This window comes from Nicotiana tabacum, chromosome 22 (assembly GCF_000715075.1).
Source record: "Nicotiana tabacum cultivar K326 chromosome 22, ASM71507v2, whole genome shotgun sequence".
NCBI lineage: Eukaryota > Viridiplantae > Streptophyta > Magnoliopsida > Solanales > Solanaceae > Nicotiana > Nicotiana tabacum.
Window position 1 is genome coordinate 11,493,940 of NC_134101.1, and position 18,959 is coordinate 11,512,898.

Genomic DNA, 18,959 nt, shown 5'->3' on the forward strand with positions numbered 1-18,959 from the left:
AGTCACACAACCACTGTAAAGCATAAATTGAGCAGTAAATAGGAGAACATGGCTGTAATACTCAAAATGATCGGCCGGGTCGTTACACTTCAATGGCCCTCATAATTGACATTATAGAAGGGTATGATCATATGACCTTATTTCCTAGGAGCAACTATAAATAGTGAGATCAATTATCATTGTAAATGACATAAATTTTCTGGCAAACTTATACTATAATCAATTCAAAGATTTATCTTCTTACTCTTTGATTTCATTGCTGTTGTGCCCGGAAGCTCTGCTCCCGGAATTACTATTTCTATTGTTCTGTCTTCATTTCAAGGCTAAGTATTTCATATTACTTCAATTATTTTATTATTTCAGGATCGAATTAATTCACTTGTCTAGAAACCACGTGTAAATTCAAATATACCATTTTACGGGTAAACAGTTTGGCGCCCACCGTGGGGCCTAGACAGCCTTGTAATTAAGTTGATCCTTGCCTCTTTTACTAACGTGTTTTGATTATTTATCTTAGCAAAAAATTGCAAGAAATGGCAAATAATGGTGTTAACAACACACAAAATCTTGAGGCTCCAGAAGACTAGCCTCATCACGAGGATTCATTCAGTGACACCCTTAATGAGGGGAACGACGCTACGCCAGTCAACGACTAGCGGTACCCGCGATATGTTCGAGAGGCGACTCCCGATGACGCTGAAGAGGAGCATATTGTTGGTGCGGTAAGGGTCCTGCAAGTACAACAAATGATCATTCTAGGCCATCTCACACGATATAATAAGGTTATGACGGAGTTGAAGCAGGCGTTAGCGGGGGCTTCCAATAATGCGAATGGACGAGGTCCAGTTCCTCCCGATGCTCCCGCAAATCAAACAACGTAGAGGGTCGACAACAATACCCTGAGGGGCGAGGTTGAATCCAATGGGGCTGGGGGGAGAGGTTCCGGCCCCAACAACGAGAATGATCCCTTCAAGAGCGAACTATTTTGGTTTATGAGGAAAGTAAACGCCCGCATAGATCAAATCACAAGTGCACCACCGGTGTTGAAAGGGTCGGACTCAAAGAAGTATACTCAGTTACCATACAAACCAAGCGCGACACCAGAATTAATCCCGAAGCGATTTAAAATGCCCGACGTGCCGAAGTATGATGAAACTTCAGACCCTCAGGATCATATTACCATCTATACAACGACGGTGAAGGGGAATAATTTAGTCCCCCACAAAATTGAGTCTGTTTTGCTGAAGAAATTTGGAGAGACTCTCATGAGGAGAGCCTTAACGTGGTATTCGCTGTTATCCGAGCATTCCATAGATTTCTTTGAAATGCTCGCAGACTCTTTTATTAAGGCCCATGTAGGAGCCAGAAAGGGGCAGGCCCGGAAGGCTGATATATTCAGAATTGCATAAAGGGAGTCCAAGTTGCTGCGAGAATTCGTCACCTAGTTCCATAAGGAGAGGATGTTGCTCCCGGCTGTTCTGGATGAATGGGCGGCTGAAGCATTCACCAAGGGTCTGAATCCGAGAAGTTCAGACGCTTCCCAGAAATTGAAGGAAAGCTTGCTTGAGTTTCAAGCGACGACTTGAGCGGATGTCCACAACCGGTACGAGTCTAAAATAAGGATTGAAGATGATCAGATTGGCTTCCCATCGGCAAAGGGATGGGAGAAGAATAAAAAAAAATTAAATATGATTACGACATAGATAGAAAATCTTTGAGGGGCCGATTTTTGACCTACGAACGGGCCGAAGGACGCGGCAGAGTTTTTCGGTCTGCAGATAGGTTCGTTACCGACAAAAGAACTGATCGCGGTCGGACCAACAGATCATTGCAGGACAAAGAAGCGTCAGGTACACGGGATCCTTCCTTCCCCAGGCTTTCAGAATATAATTTCAACGTTAGTGTAGTAGAGTTGGTATCAGATATGAGGAACATTAAATAAGCATGGTTCCTGAAGCCGATGAGATTCGATCACAGCCAGATGGATCCCAATTTGTGATGCGAGTATCACGGGACGAATGGCCACCGGCCTGGGGACTGTCGACTTCTGCGCGAAAAGGTGGCAACACTACTGAAAAATGGTCATCTCAGAGAATTCTTAAGTGACTGAGCCAACAACAACTATGGTAGCAACCGGGATAATGCATAACCCTCGAAAACAGGAGAAGATCCCCCCCGCCAGACGATCAACATGATTTTCGGGCAGAACAAAATCAACGGGGTCACCTTCTCGACAACAAAATAGATGAATGTATCAATAACCCATAGCAAGAGACTCCGGGAAGTCGCTGAAGACGACATCACTTTCACGGAGGATGATGCAGACGGACTATTGCTACCGCACAACGACGCGCTAGTAATTTCTTTAAATGTACTGGATTTTAAAATCAAACGTGTTCTGGTGGATCCAGGAAGTTCAGCCAATATCATACAATGGAGGGTATTTGAGCAAGCCAAACTCACCAGAAGTATCATTCTGGCCACAAAACTCCTGACCGGATTCAACCTCGCAAGTATGATAACCCGAGGAGAGATCCTGCTGCCCACGAACACCAAACGGGTGATGAAGACGAATCTTTTCGAAGTTCTGGACGGTGATATGGGTTATAACATTATTCTGGGAAGACCATGGTTGCACGAGATGAGAGTCGTACCATCAACATTTCATGAGTTTCTGAAATTCTCAACACCCGAAGGAATCAAAGAGTTAAGAGGTGACCAACTGGCGGCAAGGGAGATGAATGCGATTTCGGTTTATAGTAGCAAAGGGAAGGAGCAAGCGGCATAATAATTACAAAACCAACACCTGCGCCCGAATCGACTGAAGTTAGCCAGGGGGAAGAAGTGCCGAAATCTTATCAGGTGCAGAGATATTTCCAGGTACCAGAAGATACGGATGCAACAAAATCCACAACGGAAGAGCTCGAGCAAGTTTCATTGTTTAAAAAGTTCTTAGAAAGGAAATTCCACTTGGGGACATGACTGCACCCCGAGCTCAGGTCTGACTTTATTGAATTTCTTAAATATAATGCCGATTGTTTTGTGTGGTCGCATGCAGATATGACATGTATCCCAATAGAAGTGGCCGTACACAAGATAAGTTTGGATCCCAACATCCCTCCGGTAAGATTAAAAAAAACACCCTATTGCATAGGCCAGGAATAAATTTGTCAAAGAAGAGGTGAATCGCCTACTTGATATCAGTTCGATCCGAGAGGTAAAGTATCTGGACTGGCTAGCTAATGTTGTAGTAGTTCTTAAGAAGAACAATAAATTTTGGATGTGTGTAGATTATAAGGACTTGAATAGGGCGTGCCCAAAATACTTGTTCCCACTGCCATACATCGATCAAATGATTGATGCAACGGCCGGACACGAGTTAATGAGTTTCTCTGGGCTAAAGAACGCCGGGTACAACCAAATTAAGATGAACCCGAAAGATCAGGAAAAGACTTTGTTCATAAGAAATTTCGGCACATATTGTTAATATGATGCCCTTCGGGCTAAAAAACGCCGGAGCCACTTATCAACGGCTCGTAAACAAGATATTTGAAAAATAAATATGAAAAACCATGAAAGTTTATATAGACGATATGCTTTGTTAAGTCTTTGAACGCATGTGATCATATTAAGCATTTGCGAGAAACTTTTGACATCCTAATGAAGCATAAAATGAAGCTTAACCCCGAGAAGTGCGTGTTCGGGGTCAGCTCCGGCAAGTTCTTAGGCTTTCTGGTATCACAAAGGGGGATTGAGGTAAACCCCGATAATATCAAAGCCATCGAAGACATCCTGGACCAGCTATCAAACGTGAAAGAAGTTCAAAGGCTAACAAGGAGATTGTCCGCTTTGAGAAGGTTTATTTCCCCGTCATCTGCTCAAAAAGAAAACCAACTTCGAATGGACCCTGAAATGCCAGTAGGCTTTAAGAGATTTGAAAAGGTACTTGTCAAGCCCTCCGTTACTATCAAAACCGAAGGAACGTGAAACAGTGTTAGTTTACCTAGCAGTCTCGGAGGTAGCGGTAAGCACCATTTTAGTCCTTGAGGATGAATGTACGCAATCTCCCATTTATTACGTTAGTAGAATTTTAACGGGAGAAGAAACTCGCTACCCGCATTTGGAGAAGCTGGCCTTAGCTCTCGTAGTTAACGCTTGGAAGCTGAGGCCTTACTTCCAATGTCACCCGATAGCTATGGTAACCACCTTTCCCCTGCGAAACATTCTTCACAAACCCGAACTCTCGGGTAAATTGGTCAAATAGGCCGTCGAAATAAGTGAATTCGACATAGAATATAAACTGAGGACTGCGATTAAGTCACAAGTTTTGGCCGACTTTGTGGCCGATTTTAGTCTGGGATTGCTGCCTCTAGCGACCAAAGAAGTATTAATGGTGTCAGAATCGACAGGCCATCAGAACGGTCCCTTTAACTAACAATGAATCAAAGTATGAAGTTTTGATTGCAGGACTCGAACTGGGTCGGGGACTAGATTCCGAGGTCATAGAAATCAAATGCGACTCCCAGATGGTGGTAAATAAGGTCTACGAGATCTTCAAAACCAAAGAGGAGCGCATGCAACAATACGTAGTGAATCCGGCCCAGCCTCTGCTGGCTCAATTTCGGGAGTGGTCGATTACTCATATCCCGAGGGAAGAAAATGCAAAAGCAAATGCACTAGCTAACCTCGGTTCATTAGCAAAAATGAACGGTAGTACAACTCATGCACTCGGTCCTGGACGCGGATAGCTACTATGAGGTAAACACGAATAATTTGGTCTGGGACTAGAGGAATGAGATCATCGATTATCTCGAGCACGAGAAGTTGCCCGAAGATTCAAAGGCGTCCCAGGCACTGCGTGCCAAAGCATCACGATATAGCTTCAAATGAGGCCAACTGTACAGGTAATCTTTCCAAGGCCTGTTGGCCCGATGCTTGGGAGCGTCCGAAGCTAATTATGTTATGCGAGAAGTCCACGAAGGGATATGTGAAAACCATTCGGGCGCATATTCCTTAGTGCTAAAACTGGTAAGGGCAGGATATTATTGTCCCTGAATGGAGCAAGACGCTAAAGCTTTCGTGCAAAAATACGATAAGTGCCAATGATACGCGCCACTGGTACATCAACCAGCAGAACCATTCCATTAAGTTCTATCTCCGTGGCTGTTCATGAAGTGGGAATGGATATCGTCGGACCACTGCCGCCGACCCCTCGTAAGGTAAGGTTTCTTTTAATTTTAACTGACTATTTTCCTAAGTGGGTCGAAGTAGGTCCTTATCAGAAGATCGGCAAACGTGAAGTGGTGGACTTCTTGTAGGAGAACATTATTTGCAAATTTGGAATACCAAAAGAGATAGCCTGCGATAACGGACCACAATTTATAGGCGCAAAGATTTCAAAGTTCCTTGAAGATTTGAAAATCAAGAGAATCATGTCTTCACCCTATCATGCGAGCACAAATGGACAAGAAAAATCAATGAACAAAGTGATTATACAAAATCTCAAGAAAAGATTGGAAGCGGCTAAAGGTAAATAGCCTAAGGAACTGCCTGGAGTGCTATGTGCGTACCGAACAACGGTCAAATCGAGCACAGGAGAAACTCCTTTTTCCCTTGTGTACGGAGCAGAAGCCTTAATCCCAGTGGAAGTAGGAGAGCCCACCTTGAGATATTTTCAAGCAAGCAAAGAGATGAACAACGAAGCGATATTGGTCAACTTGGAGCTACTCAATGAGTGCAGGGACTTGGCACATATAAGAATGACAACCTAGAAGCAGAGAATGGAAAGATATTATAATCGAAGATCCAACCTCCGTTATTTTAAAGTGGGAGACTTGGTTCTAAGGAAAGTAACTCAAAACACCCAGAAACTCAACGCAGGGAATCTAGGTCCAACCTGGGAAGGCCCCTACCGAGTTTCAGCTGTCACCGGGAAAGGCTCATACGTGTTGGAAAATCAGTATGGAGAAAAGTAGCCAAGCATCTGGAATGTGGCACACCTCAAGAGATATTATTGCTAACAAACATCACCTGTACTGAAAGTATGTGCTGCACTCTTTTTTCCTTCGTCTAGTGTTTGTCCCAATTGGATTTTTCTGGCAAAGTTTTTAATGAGGCAACAACGGAAAGCATACTACGGACCTTTGATAGCAAGACACACAAGCGAAGAACCACTCTGGGACGGTTAGATAATCTTTAGCTTGATAGCAAAATTCCCACCGGGAAAGTGAGTTTTCTATCAAGCAAAGGTTACCCTACCGTTCACAAGTTCAAACCACTAGAGGATTATTAGATAGTCTTTTGCTCGATAGCATAAATTCCTAAGGGGAAGCGAAGTTTGTTACCGAGCTGAAGATTGTCTAGCAATTCATTAGTGGGGTCCTCGAAGGTGCAAAACTTCCAATGTTCCCATTCGCATTCGAACACTAGGGGAGGGGGAATGATATGAGGATACAGAAATAATGACCGCCACGTCGATCGGAGCACGAAAACCAGGAACATAGGTATATCATCGGGATAGGGGACTGCACGGCTAGCCCCGTAGAAACAAGTTGTATGAGTTAGCCATTAGAAATGGCAATTTCTTTTTAACATAACGAACGCTTATGTACTTTCTGAAAAAGGAAGGAATAAAGTAAAGTCCTTTTATTTTACATCTTGTTTCTTGTCTAATCGATGAATTGATTTTATCATTTGAAAGTTAAACAAGTACTTCAAATGCTAGTGCCGTAATGAACAGGAGACGTCCTCTTCAAGAGCACCGTAAACATAAGAGGGCCCTCTCTTATAAAAACCTTCGCGATAAAGGGTTGATTTCGGAAGAACTTGTGCTCGAAATACAAATGCTTTCGAGGGAAAAAATACATCCAAGGCCTTACATAATAAGACACAAATAGTAAAATTTGCGCAAAACACTTAAGTAAAAAAGAATGCAAAGATTAAAACTTGCATAAATATTTAAATGAAAGAAAGAATCATGCAATACTTGAGCAAAATATGTCTTTATTCACAATAAATGTGCGAAAGCGGCACAAATACAAAAGTTGGAAAAAGAAAGGAAAAGATAAACTGCTGCATCTCCGAAACTAGGAGGAAGAGAAGTGTCTGCGCCCCCAGGGGAAGTGGGTAGATCCACCAATGGCTTAACATCTTGGCCCTCATAAGTTTGGCCTTCAACATCTTCGCCTTCCGGTTCCTCTTCAGTTCCCGAAATTTTGGAATCGGAAGCATCAGGCTCTGCCGGGAGACCCCTTTTAGCAGCTGACTCAAGGTCACGGGCCTTAGTGATTTTGGCATCAAAGTCAATGATACCCGCTTTAGCCTCTTCTAAGGTTTTTCTCCTCATGCTGAACATAAAATAAGTTTTCTCAACAACGAGTGAAGCCGCTCGACGCTTAAGTTCTTCTTTGAGTTGGGTAACCTTAACAGATAGGTTTTCTCGGGCGGATCTAACGGATTTGAGGCTAACATCGAGGTCACAGATGGTTGAGCTAAAAATCCTATTATGCTCAATAGTCTTCTTATTCTTCTCCTCCAACTAGGCATGTTTCACCCCCGCAACAGCAAGCTCTTCAGTTTTGGAGTTCAAGGCTGCCTCTAAGTTGGTCAATCTTTCAGCGGAGGCAGCCTCGCGATCAGTTGCAGCAAGAACGACGCTATGGACTTCAGCCCACTTGGCCTTGGCTTCATCAAATTGAATCCTCAACAGGCCAATCTATTGGCTAAGGGTTTCCACTTCTTGCTTGCTTTGCTGCAAATGAGTCTCCAATGCAACAACCTCGCCAGCTTTGGTTTCCAATTCCAAGAGGCGAGCAACAGTTTGCTCTCGCTCGGCCAAAATTTGATCCCGTGTGGAGGTAAGTTCTTATTTTTCTCTAATCATCCTCTGGAGTCCCTCGAAGCAGGAAAATTTTCCTACGAAACAAGAAAGGCAAACTCAGAATACTTTTCACTCAAAGATAGAAGAAATGAGAAAAGAAGAGAAGAATGTACCGCTGTAGCGTTGTGTAACGACCCAACCGATTATTTTGAGCTCTACCATGTCGTTTGGTGATTTGAGGCTTTGAGTAGTTTCACTTCATGTATTATGACTTGTACGCATAGTCGAAATTGAATTTTGGAAAGTTCGGAGTTGATTGGATGGAAAATTCTAAATTCAAAAGCTTTAAGTTGGAAGAGTTGACTAAGGTTGGACTTTTGAGTAAACGACCTTGGAATCAAGATTTGAAGGTTCTAATAGGTTTGTATGATGATTTCGGACTTGGGCGTATGTTCGGATTGAGTATCGGGTGGTCCGGGAGCATTTCAGCGTCCATTATGGAAGGTTGGCATTTTGGAAGTTTAATAATTTCTTAAGTTTGATTTGAAGTGAATTTTGGTGTTATCGATGTCCGTTTGGAGTTATGAGCCTTGGAATAGGTTTGTATCATGATTTGTGGCTTGCACACAAAATTTGGCGTCATTCCGGGATGTTGAAGCATAATTCGGACACGTTCGACGAAGTTGAAATATTTGATGTTGTTTGGCGTGATTCGAGGCTTCGACTAAGTCCGTATTGTGTTTTGGTTATATTGGTATATTTGGATGGGATCCCGGTGGCATCGGGTTTGAAACAAAATGAAATTCGGAATTGAGTACATGTTGTTGCTGTTGAAGTCTAGTGTCATCACACCTACGGAAGGAGTGGCCGCAGGTGCGTAGGGGCCATTGCAAGTGCGATTTTGGTGGAAAGGACCTGATAGCGTAGGTGCGAGGAAAATTCCGCACATGCGAAGTCGCAGATGTGGAGAAGTGATCGCAGTAGAGGAAGGAGCTAGGCAAGATTGAAGTCGCAGAAGCAGAAGGGCTCCGCATGCGCGAGTGTGCATGAGCGAAGGGTAGATCACAGAAGCGGTCGCACAGGAGCGGATTTTGGTCCGCAGAAGCGGATTTTCCTGGGCTTAGGGAGAACCGTACCTGCGATGAATTTGTCCGCAGGTGTGGCTAGTGGTCTGCTGGTGCAAAAGTCGCTGGGCAGTGGTGCTTTTAAATCGAGACTTAGCTCTCATTTCTCTCATTTTTCTCTTGGGTGGCCGAATTTGGGGAGCTATTTTGAGGGGGGGGGTTTCATCATGAAATACAAGGTAAGTAATTTTTCACTTGTTGAAAGCTAAATATATGGTTTATATGTGGATTTAAGGATGAAAAATTATGAAAATTATGGAATTTTGGTAGGAAATCTAGAATTTGGTATTTTTGGATTTTGACAATGAAATTGGATATGGAATTGGGAATAAATCATATATTTGAGTTCGTAATGTTATGGGTAAAGTTTATCTTCAAAATATTTTGGAATTCGGGCACGTGGGCCTGGGGTTGAATTTTAGTGATCTTCCAATTTTGGTTGGATAATTTTTCTAATGGCTAAATTATGAACTTGTGAGTGTATTGATTAATTTATATAACATTTGGCTAGTTTCGGATTGATTGGAACCAAGTTGAGGCTTTAGAGCGGATTTGTGGACCGGGAGTGAGCTTGAGAATGAGGTAAATCTCTTGCCTATTCTTGTAAGGGGGGAACTCATCCCCTTAGGTGTACCTTTGTTGTGTATTACTTGTGTGGAAAACTACGTACGCACAAGGTGACGAGAGTCCGTGCGTAGCTATATTCCATGATATATTCGGGTTGTCTTAGATCCACATCATGCTTTAATTGTACTGTTGTATTTATTATGCATATTAATTGTCTTGAATAGAGCTGAGACTAGAGTTTTTAAAGTTTGAAATTTCAATTTCAATTTCTTATTTTGGGAAGAATTGAGGAATACATAATAACTCTGAGAAATCCATGTCCTCTCGCATCGCAAGTATTTTCGCGAGCGAGGTAAACTTCTCTACTCTCATGGGAGCGGGCCGTTCCGTGCCGTTCGACCCTCGACAGTGCACACAGTATTTTGGATCAGGCTGTACGACCTCGACATAAATCGTGCTTGATAATACTCGGAGCCCGAATACACTTGATAATATTTTTATGACTTGAGAGGTTATAATTTATTTAATGGGCTGAAATTGTTGAAGTTAGCATGTGTCAGTTGGAGACCTTTAAATTGACTATCAGTTAAAGAATCATTTATTCATTGCTGGTTATTGTGTTATTTTTTTTATTATTCATGTATTCCATGCCTATGTAGAATTTCTGTATTTATATTATTGTCCCATAGTAAGTGTCAATGTCAACCTCTCATCACTAGTTCTTCAAGGTTAGACTGGATACTTACTGGGTACATGTTGTTTATGTACTCACGCTACACTTCTGCATTAATCGTGCAGGATCCGAGGCAGGTGCACCTGGCGTTCATTCAGGAGCGCACCCCGGTCATCCTAAGGCATAGTGGTCAGCTGCTCTCTGAGTATGTTCTGCAGCTCCAGCAATCTCTCATTTGTATTTACTTTCTGTCTATCCTATTTCAGACAATAGCATAGGTGTTCTGTATATTCTACTAGTTGCTCAAACACTTGTGACACCGGATCTTGGGAATATGCCAGTAGACAATTTATGTTTTTTTTGGTATTTATTTCCCATATCTTGCTCTTCCATTGGTTCACACTTTACTTTACTATAATTTTCTTTTGAAATTATTAAAAAGAATAAATACATGGCTAGTTTACCGTTGGCTTGCCTAGCGGCGACGTTAGGCGCCATCACGTCCTATAATGAGTTTTGGGCCGTGACACGTTGTGCATGGCATTGTTCAACAAGCACTCTCCTGAGAGTCCCGAGAGAGCCTATATCTTTTCCCAATCTTTTTCTGAAGCCAAAAGCTTCAGATAGTTAGCAAGTTTCACCGGCCGGGATATCTTGCATCCGGTGGAGACCAAGAGAGTAACGCTCCTCCTCCTTTGCAGGTCTTCTGAGAAGGAGCATAATTTCCCCCCAAATTCCTATAAACTGGGGACTGGGGGAGAGGAACACCCTCTTCTCTGACAGATGCGACCGATGGAGATGATGTAGCAGTTGCTGGTGGAAGAGTTAGTGAAGATGGAGATGCAGCTGATGGTGTTAAAGGGTGAGAAGCATCTGCGATAAACACAGTGCTGGTTGCTGGTTGCTCATCAACCGAAGACGGCAGGGACCCGGTACTCAGCCCCACAATACCGGGTGCAGCGACTGAGATCTAGAAGCAGGACTTGGCATTTTCCACCATTTCATAGTCCTCCAGAGCACCGAAATTTCGTCCTCAGTTGGTGTAACTAACTAAACAGATTGAGCGGTCTGTTGAGTTGAGGAAGGTCGTCGTCTTCTATGTAGAGAAGCTCCATCCTTGCTAGCTTCTCCATCATCGTCAATCATCACGGTATCTGTGGCCGGCCCGGGTGGAGGGCTCGTCACCACGACTTCCGGAGATGACTCGGGGGCAACATTCTTCGCCCTCTTATTCTTTACCCCGGGCGCGGAGGAACGCCTTCTTTTTGGTTGCTTGTTCTCCTGCCGGGGACTTAGAGAAGAAACACTTGCACCAGAAGCAGGCCCGGTGACGCTTGTTTGTGAAAAATATTTCTGCATCAGCCTCGCCGCATCAGCAGGATCAACCAAAATGTCCCCCTCGGGGACGACAACTGAGCCCTGGGGTAGACCTATAGTCAACAGGAGAGCAGAATCAGATAACTTTCTCATAAGATGAGGTAAGGTCATGATGAGTTAAACATACCATGATGTTTGGCCTTCCATCCATATTTCAGGGACAACTCTTTCCACGAGCGGGTTTCCGGTGTAGTAACGTCCAAAATTTTCTGAACCCATTGGTCCAAACCCTCAACCCTAGGGGGAACCCACCGAGTCGCTGAGGCAAGTAAAGGAAGAAAAGTTCATAATGACGAGAAAAGGATCTTTAACAAGAGTAAAAGCAAATAGTACACTTACGAGTGCAATTCCACAATTCCGGGAAGGAAGGTGCCAAGGTCGGAATGATGTCATTGGTGGCAACGGAAACAAATCGTTCCATCCATCCACATTCGTTATCATCATCCATGATGGATAGCAGTGCATGGTGGCCTCGTTTGCTAAAGTTGATCATCCCTCCATGGAAGATCTTAAGGGAATAAAGGTTCATCACATAAGCGAAAGATAGCTCCTGCCCCATTTTCTAGCACAGGAGCCGGAGGCAAGCAATCGTCTTCCACACGGAGGGACTCACTTGTGCCAAACACACTTGGTAGCGGAGGCAAAACTAGTCAATAACGGAGTGAAGCTCTCCACTCAGAGAAAATGTCCCCAAAGTGAAGGGTTATAGACATACGTAAAACTCTTCTTGGATAAGGTTATCCGCTCCGCCAGGTCAGAAGCGATAATGTTTAAATCCTAGCAACAACAATCTTCCTTCACAGCAGGAATGCTAGTAGGACGGATGGAAGAAGGATATCTGCTAACGGCCCATGTACGAGGGCTAACAGAAGGAAATTTCTCTTTGACGTCTTTTGTTGTGACAAGACTTCTAGGGATGATGGTGCTCACTGTTGGAGGAGCGGCGTCCTCGGCTTTGTTTTTGTTCTTTGAGGAACTAGTATTTTTTTTTTGAAGCCATTATATGTTATGGAAGAAGGAAAATCTTTTCTCGTTTGAAGAGAGTTAAAGAAAGGTTGAAGGACAAAATACAAGTTGAATGAAGAGAGTTTGAGTGAGTTTAGAGAATTATGGAGTATGAATGAAGGAAGTTGATACGTATAAGTAAATGTTTAGGCGGCTAAATTTGTGGCCATGATTACCTTGATAACTGGCAAAAGTTATGCTGAATCGTGGGATGACGCGTGTTTGGTGCATTAAATGCGGAGAGACGTGCGTGTAATCAACCGTTAGAAGCTTTTCATAGGGGATCAGAGAAATTTCCGCCAAAAAGAATGTTTCTACCAACTTCCCGGTGACACAAAGTTATATCACCGGAAAGCAGGGGGACTATCTTTATAGGGTAAAATATGCTATGTTGAGTGGCTGCATAAGAAGGAACCGAAGGTAGAGGATAGTTAAAACCGAAGACAACTGTTCTATTTATCACCGGAAGGAATGGCATTCATAAAGAAGCAATAGATGTCTGCCACTCCGTAGCATTTAACGGAGAATATTTCACAACATTTAGTACATTGCCCGTTACAAAAGATTTGGCATTTATGCTCACCGTTACATATTCTTCAATGGCCCTCATAATTGACATTAAAGAAGGGCATGATCCTAGGACCTTGTTCCTTAGGAGCAACTATAAATAGTGAGCTCAGTTATCATTGTAAAGAACACGAATTTTCTGGCAAACGTATACTATAATCAATTCAAAGCTTTATCTTCTTACTCTTTGATTTCGTTGCTGTTGTGCCCGGAAGCTCTGCTCCCGGAATTACTGTTTTTGTTATTTTGTCTTCATTTCAAGGCTAAGTATTACATATTCCTTTATTTATTTTATTATTTCAGGATCGAATTAATTCACTTGTCTAGAAACTACGTATAAATTCAATTGTACCATTTTACGGATAAATACAAATACGTGTCTCGAAAGAAATGATACAAAGGAATACGCAATACAAGAGAATAAACTTAACATGTAGACCTTATTATTAAAACGAATTTAAGTTATACACACTATTAATACATTATTAGTGTATGTAAAATAATATTACCACGGTAGTTTAACTTATTATAGCATATTAGTTATCATTACTTGTTAACAAGTAGTTAAACTGTACTTTCAATATATATATAACTTAAACAAAGAACAAAAAAGATGAACTGAAATCTCATCTTAACAAATGCCTGATCACTATCCATTTCATGTTTGTTAAGTTCTGCGATCCAATCATGTTTTTCTCTCCGGCTCTTATTAAATTAATTTCTGGGATACACTCTATTTTCAATTACGCATAATCAAAATATAGAGAATTTATGCAATCAGGCCGTGCTTTTGGGAATATTTATTTTTTTATTACTCACCCGGTGTTCGGTATCTGCATAGGGCCTCGACTAAATTCGAATTCGCGTCGAAAAATTTCACACTGGAAGGTAAAATATTCCCTAAAAGAGATAACTTCATACCTAGAACTCGAACCCGAGATCGTTTTTGGAAATGTTTGATCAACTGGTGATATGATTGCTTCATTAGTTGAACCAAATATTAATCAAATAATGGAACTTTTCCGCAGGTGTGTAAGAGTGGCTGTACTGTTCCATTGTCATTTGCTTCTTAGGGACTTACAGATATATCTTCGATTTCCTTATGGGAAACAAAGATAAAAATAAAGAACAATACCGCACAGCCCTTTTATATATGCGGAATCGTCTTTCTTGTTTTTACCTCAAATTCTACACCATTTAATTAGCGGTATAGTCTTTTCTCCGAATCTTACGTGAAATGCTTTGTTTATCGAATTTTTTTTATTTTATTTTATTTATTAGCTCAATGAAATGTTCTAGTTAATTAATCACCAATGAACAATTTTCTCTTAAAGTTTAATGCCAATACACGTAACATAAAAGCAGTGAACTATATACACATTGAAACACACAAGATTTGATTCTTCCTAAATTATACATGGTCAAACTCTATAAAGCTTGGGAGCATGAGAAGTGGCAATTTTACATCCACAGATCAAAAGAGAGTTATAAATTCGAAATTGCTAGTAAGCCACGTGCCTAATAAAACATATCCTAATCATATAAATTGATGTGCAATATAATCTGGACCTACTAAGAAACAAAGAAACAAAACACACTCAATCGCCATCTTAAATTGATAGTCGGCAATGCATAAAAACACTCGATCATTACGGCATATTTTAGAAAAGTACTTTTAAAGATTTGTGCAGTCTTAGAACAAATAATTACAAAGTATATATTTCCATAAGCTGACTTTTGCTTTTGTTGGCATTTCATCAATACCTTAGTAACAAGTGTATAGGTAGCCAAGTGCGGAGCGAATAACCGATGAAATCATCTAAGTAGTAAGCCCACTCAAGATGAGTGCTCTCCTATTCCGACCTCCCGAAGCTTCCGGTAGCACAGTCGAGACAACTACGGATTTTCGTAGGGGGTTAAATAATTAAAATAAATTTTGGTTAATATTTCTTTTTTGGATCAAATTGGGAGTAGCCAAGTGTGTAGTTGTATAAGGATCTTCATTAGCTGTGACCGCATTTACGTTTTTTCCTTTTTTCTTCGTGGAGAAGCTTTGGTTGTGTGGTTGACTATTTGAACCAATCTAATTAAATAATGGAGTATTTAAAGAGGTTGCATTTCCTTTTTAAAAGTAAAGTTGGTCATTTTATCAGTTTTCTATTTTTCATTTTTTGGGAGAGCATTGGGGTTCACTAGTGTTGCCTGTCACTTGTGATTAGAGTTGCCAAATTTAGCCTATAAAAAATATAATGCTTCCACTCGCTCAAACTTGGATGAGCTAAGCTAGTTATATACATTATTAATAGGTCATTTTGCGCATAGCCAAGCTAGTCCATCTAAAAGTTTGGGTTAATTCCGACCACAGAGCCCAAATTAACAAACTATTACACCCTATATCAAACTATATCCTACAATTGAGGCATAAAATACGTTAATTATGTTCTTTCTTTCTCTTTCTTCTCTCTCTCTATCAACAAGATATTCAATCCTCTCTCTTCTCACTCAAATCACTAGAATCGTCGGCGTCATCCGGAGATTCGATGTCTCCGGTGACTCGGAGAGGTAGGTGGCGGCAGAGCTGCGGTGGAAGAATGGTGATTTTGGATCGAAAAGAAATGAAAGAGTGGCGACAGAGCTACGGTGGAAGAAATCGGTTGCTGTGCTTTAGGCGGCTGGTCCAACATAGCTTGTTCCCTTCTTGTGCTTTCACATGATAAATGGCTACGCACCAAAAATTGGCATGTGTACTTTTTTTGGGGGGATGCTATTGCTTAAATTATATTTCTATATGTATTTTTTTTGTTTCGTCTCCATTTTTAGTTTTAATACAATGTATACAATATTTTATTTGGCCGGAAAACGCCATCTCCGGCGAACTTTCTCCTCTTCTTTGCTATTTAGTCACATACAATGATACAAATATATTGTATTATGTACAAATACATTCAAATACATTAAATTTTTGTATAAATACATTATATTTTTGCTTGAATTTATGTATTCTGAAAGTCTGTATTTTTTTAATACAGCCGAATATCACTGTATTTTGTGATTTTTGTTGTTTGAATACAGTCGAATTTAATACGGTGAATTGAATACAATGTATAATAGTGAATAATGAATATATGTGAATTAAATACAATGTATACAGTCGAATTGAATAGAACGGTATACACCCTATTTCTTGATTACTTCACTGTATTTATAAATACAGTCGCGCGAATACATGGAATACAACATAGTAGCAGCAAAGTTTATGTAGAATTAATTTTGTCGAGTTAAATTAGGAGTGATACACGCTAATTGATCCTCTTTCCGTTATTAAACAACTGGACTCCCCTATTTTTTAGGCAAATTTCGCTACCGTGTTCATGAATACAGTAGCGCGAATACATAGAATACAGTCGCGTAACAACTAAATAGTAGCTATAAGAAGTAATTATGTATATGATAGCTATAGGAAGTTAATAGTCACTAAACAATAGCGATTTCTGAAAATTCCTCATAAAATAACTATTTGAAACATAGAAACTAAAGACTTTTTGGGGTTTGATTTGTTTGATATATGTAAATAAAAGAAAAAACTTCTATTAATTTGATTTGTGTATGGAGCAAATAATAATAGATTAAACAAATAAATAAAAATAAATTTGCGTTAGACAAGTTGAGTTATGACACATAGTTTAGCGGGATTGTTATACAAATAGCCAGTCAGATTCACTATTTTTTTCTAGGCGGTATACATAAACACACACACACACACACACACACACACACACACACACACACACACACACACACACACACACACACACACACACACACACACACACACACACATATATATATATATATATATATATATATATATATATATATATATATATATATATATATATATATATATATATATATATATATTATAAAAGCATGAATACAATGTCGGTTTACAAAAATAACCTTATAATTTTAAGCATAATAACTCATAATAAAAGGACATAACCGAAATTCTAGATATTAGCCTTATATTCCTATTAGTTTAGGACATAATACTACACGTTAGGATTCCTACGTGATTACCTTTAGGAATCCTATTAGTATAATTTTTTCGGGTTGTCTAATCCATATAAAATTGAACAAGTAAATATATTTATTCATGTAATCATATTACATTTAGGATATACTTATTAAAAATTCTTATTACCAATTTAATTTGAAAACATATTATAATGTCCTATTACTAATTTAATTTGAGAATGTATTATATTGTCTAAATCCATTTAGAAAAATGAGAGCCTATATTACTATAAACACATCAATACAATATTAATATATCAAAATTGCCCTAAAATATTAAACGGAAGAACTCATAGGGAAAGGACATAACTGTAATAACTTATTTTTTGGACTACAATATCTTCTATGCTAATTTTTAATATTTAAAATTTTAAAATTAATAAATTTTGTCTATTAAATTCTTATTTAAAATATGTATGAAGGTTTAATAAAATTATTTTCATAAGAATCCTCCGTATTGCCAATACATTACCACTACATAATGTCCAATACGAAGAAAAAATAAAAGTAATATTAAATAGAATGCATAAAGAGTTCAAATTGAGAGAAACAAATACCACTACGATAGTATATTTTTATATTATATTTGAACTATTTTCCTACTCAAATAATATATTTTTTAATCAATTTTTTTGTGTAATATTAAAAAATACCCAATTATTATATAACAACTAAGAAAATATTTAAGAATATAAATTTGTGAGAAAGAGAAAAAAAATAGTTGGTAAGTGTCAATACTACTAATGATTCTACAAACATAAAAATCTAAAAGTGAAATATCATATCAATCTTTTACTCTTTGAAAATAAAATTTGTGGTGGATAATATTATAATTAAGATTAAATATTCAAAACAAGAGATGAACTAATATTAAGATCTGAATCAACATAGAATAAATTATTTTTTATGTTAAAACTAAATACTTAAATCTTTTAATTAATTATTTAGCAATAGAATCCAATTCAATTATTTTTTAAATTCATCATATAAGTAAAATTCTTATTCAAGTTAAAAAAAATCTCAGGGTACATAAATTTATTCCATAAAAAGAGCGCTAGAACACAAAGTAAAAAGGTTAGCATATTATTAAGAATCAAAATGATATACAAGTGTCCGAGGAAGCACAATCAAAGCTAAATCCTAAACAAGAATAAGTTTTTAAGACTATATTATAAAGAGTCGACTCTGGTATAACGAGATTATTCTTTGTAGATGCCTCCAGCGGAATCGAAATAATATTTCTATGTCATGCATTACTTGCAAATATCATATCAAGAGACATGACACTGTTAGCAATAATAGCAAGTGGTGTACAAACAACGATTTTATTGTGAGACCACCCACTTTAGATTTGATATACCTCTTCAAACAACTTAAATAACCATCACAAATATATCAAAGCAGAGCAATGATGCTAAATTTATAAGGAAATCAAAATTGATAATATGGGATGAAGCACTTATGACTAAGTGTTAAACGATCGAAATAATTGCCTGGAGTTCTAGAGATATATTGGATATTAATGAACCATTTGGTAAAATATTAATGGTTTGGGAGGTGATTTCTGTCAAGTACTACCAGTAGTTCAAAAATCGACAAAATCAGAGACTGTAAAAGCTAGCTTACCAAAGTTATACTTCTGGCCTCAACGAAAAAGATTCAACTGACAAGAAATATAAAGTAAGAACAGATCCAATATTCTGTATTTTCTTGCTTCGTGTCGGAAATGAAGAAGAGCATCCAATAAAAG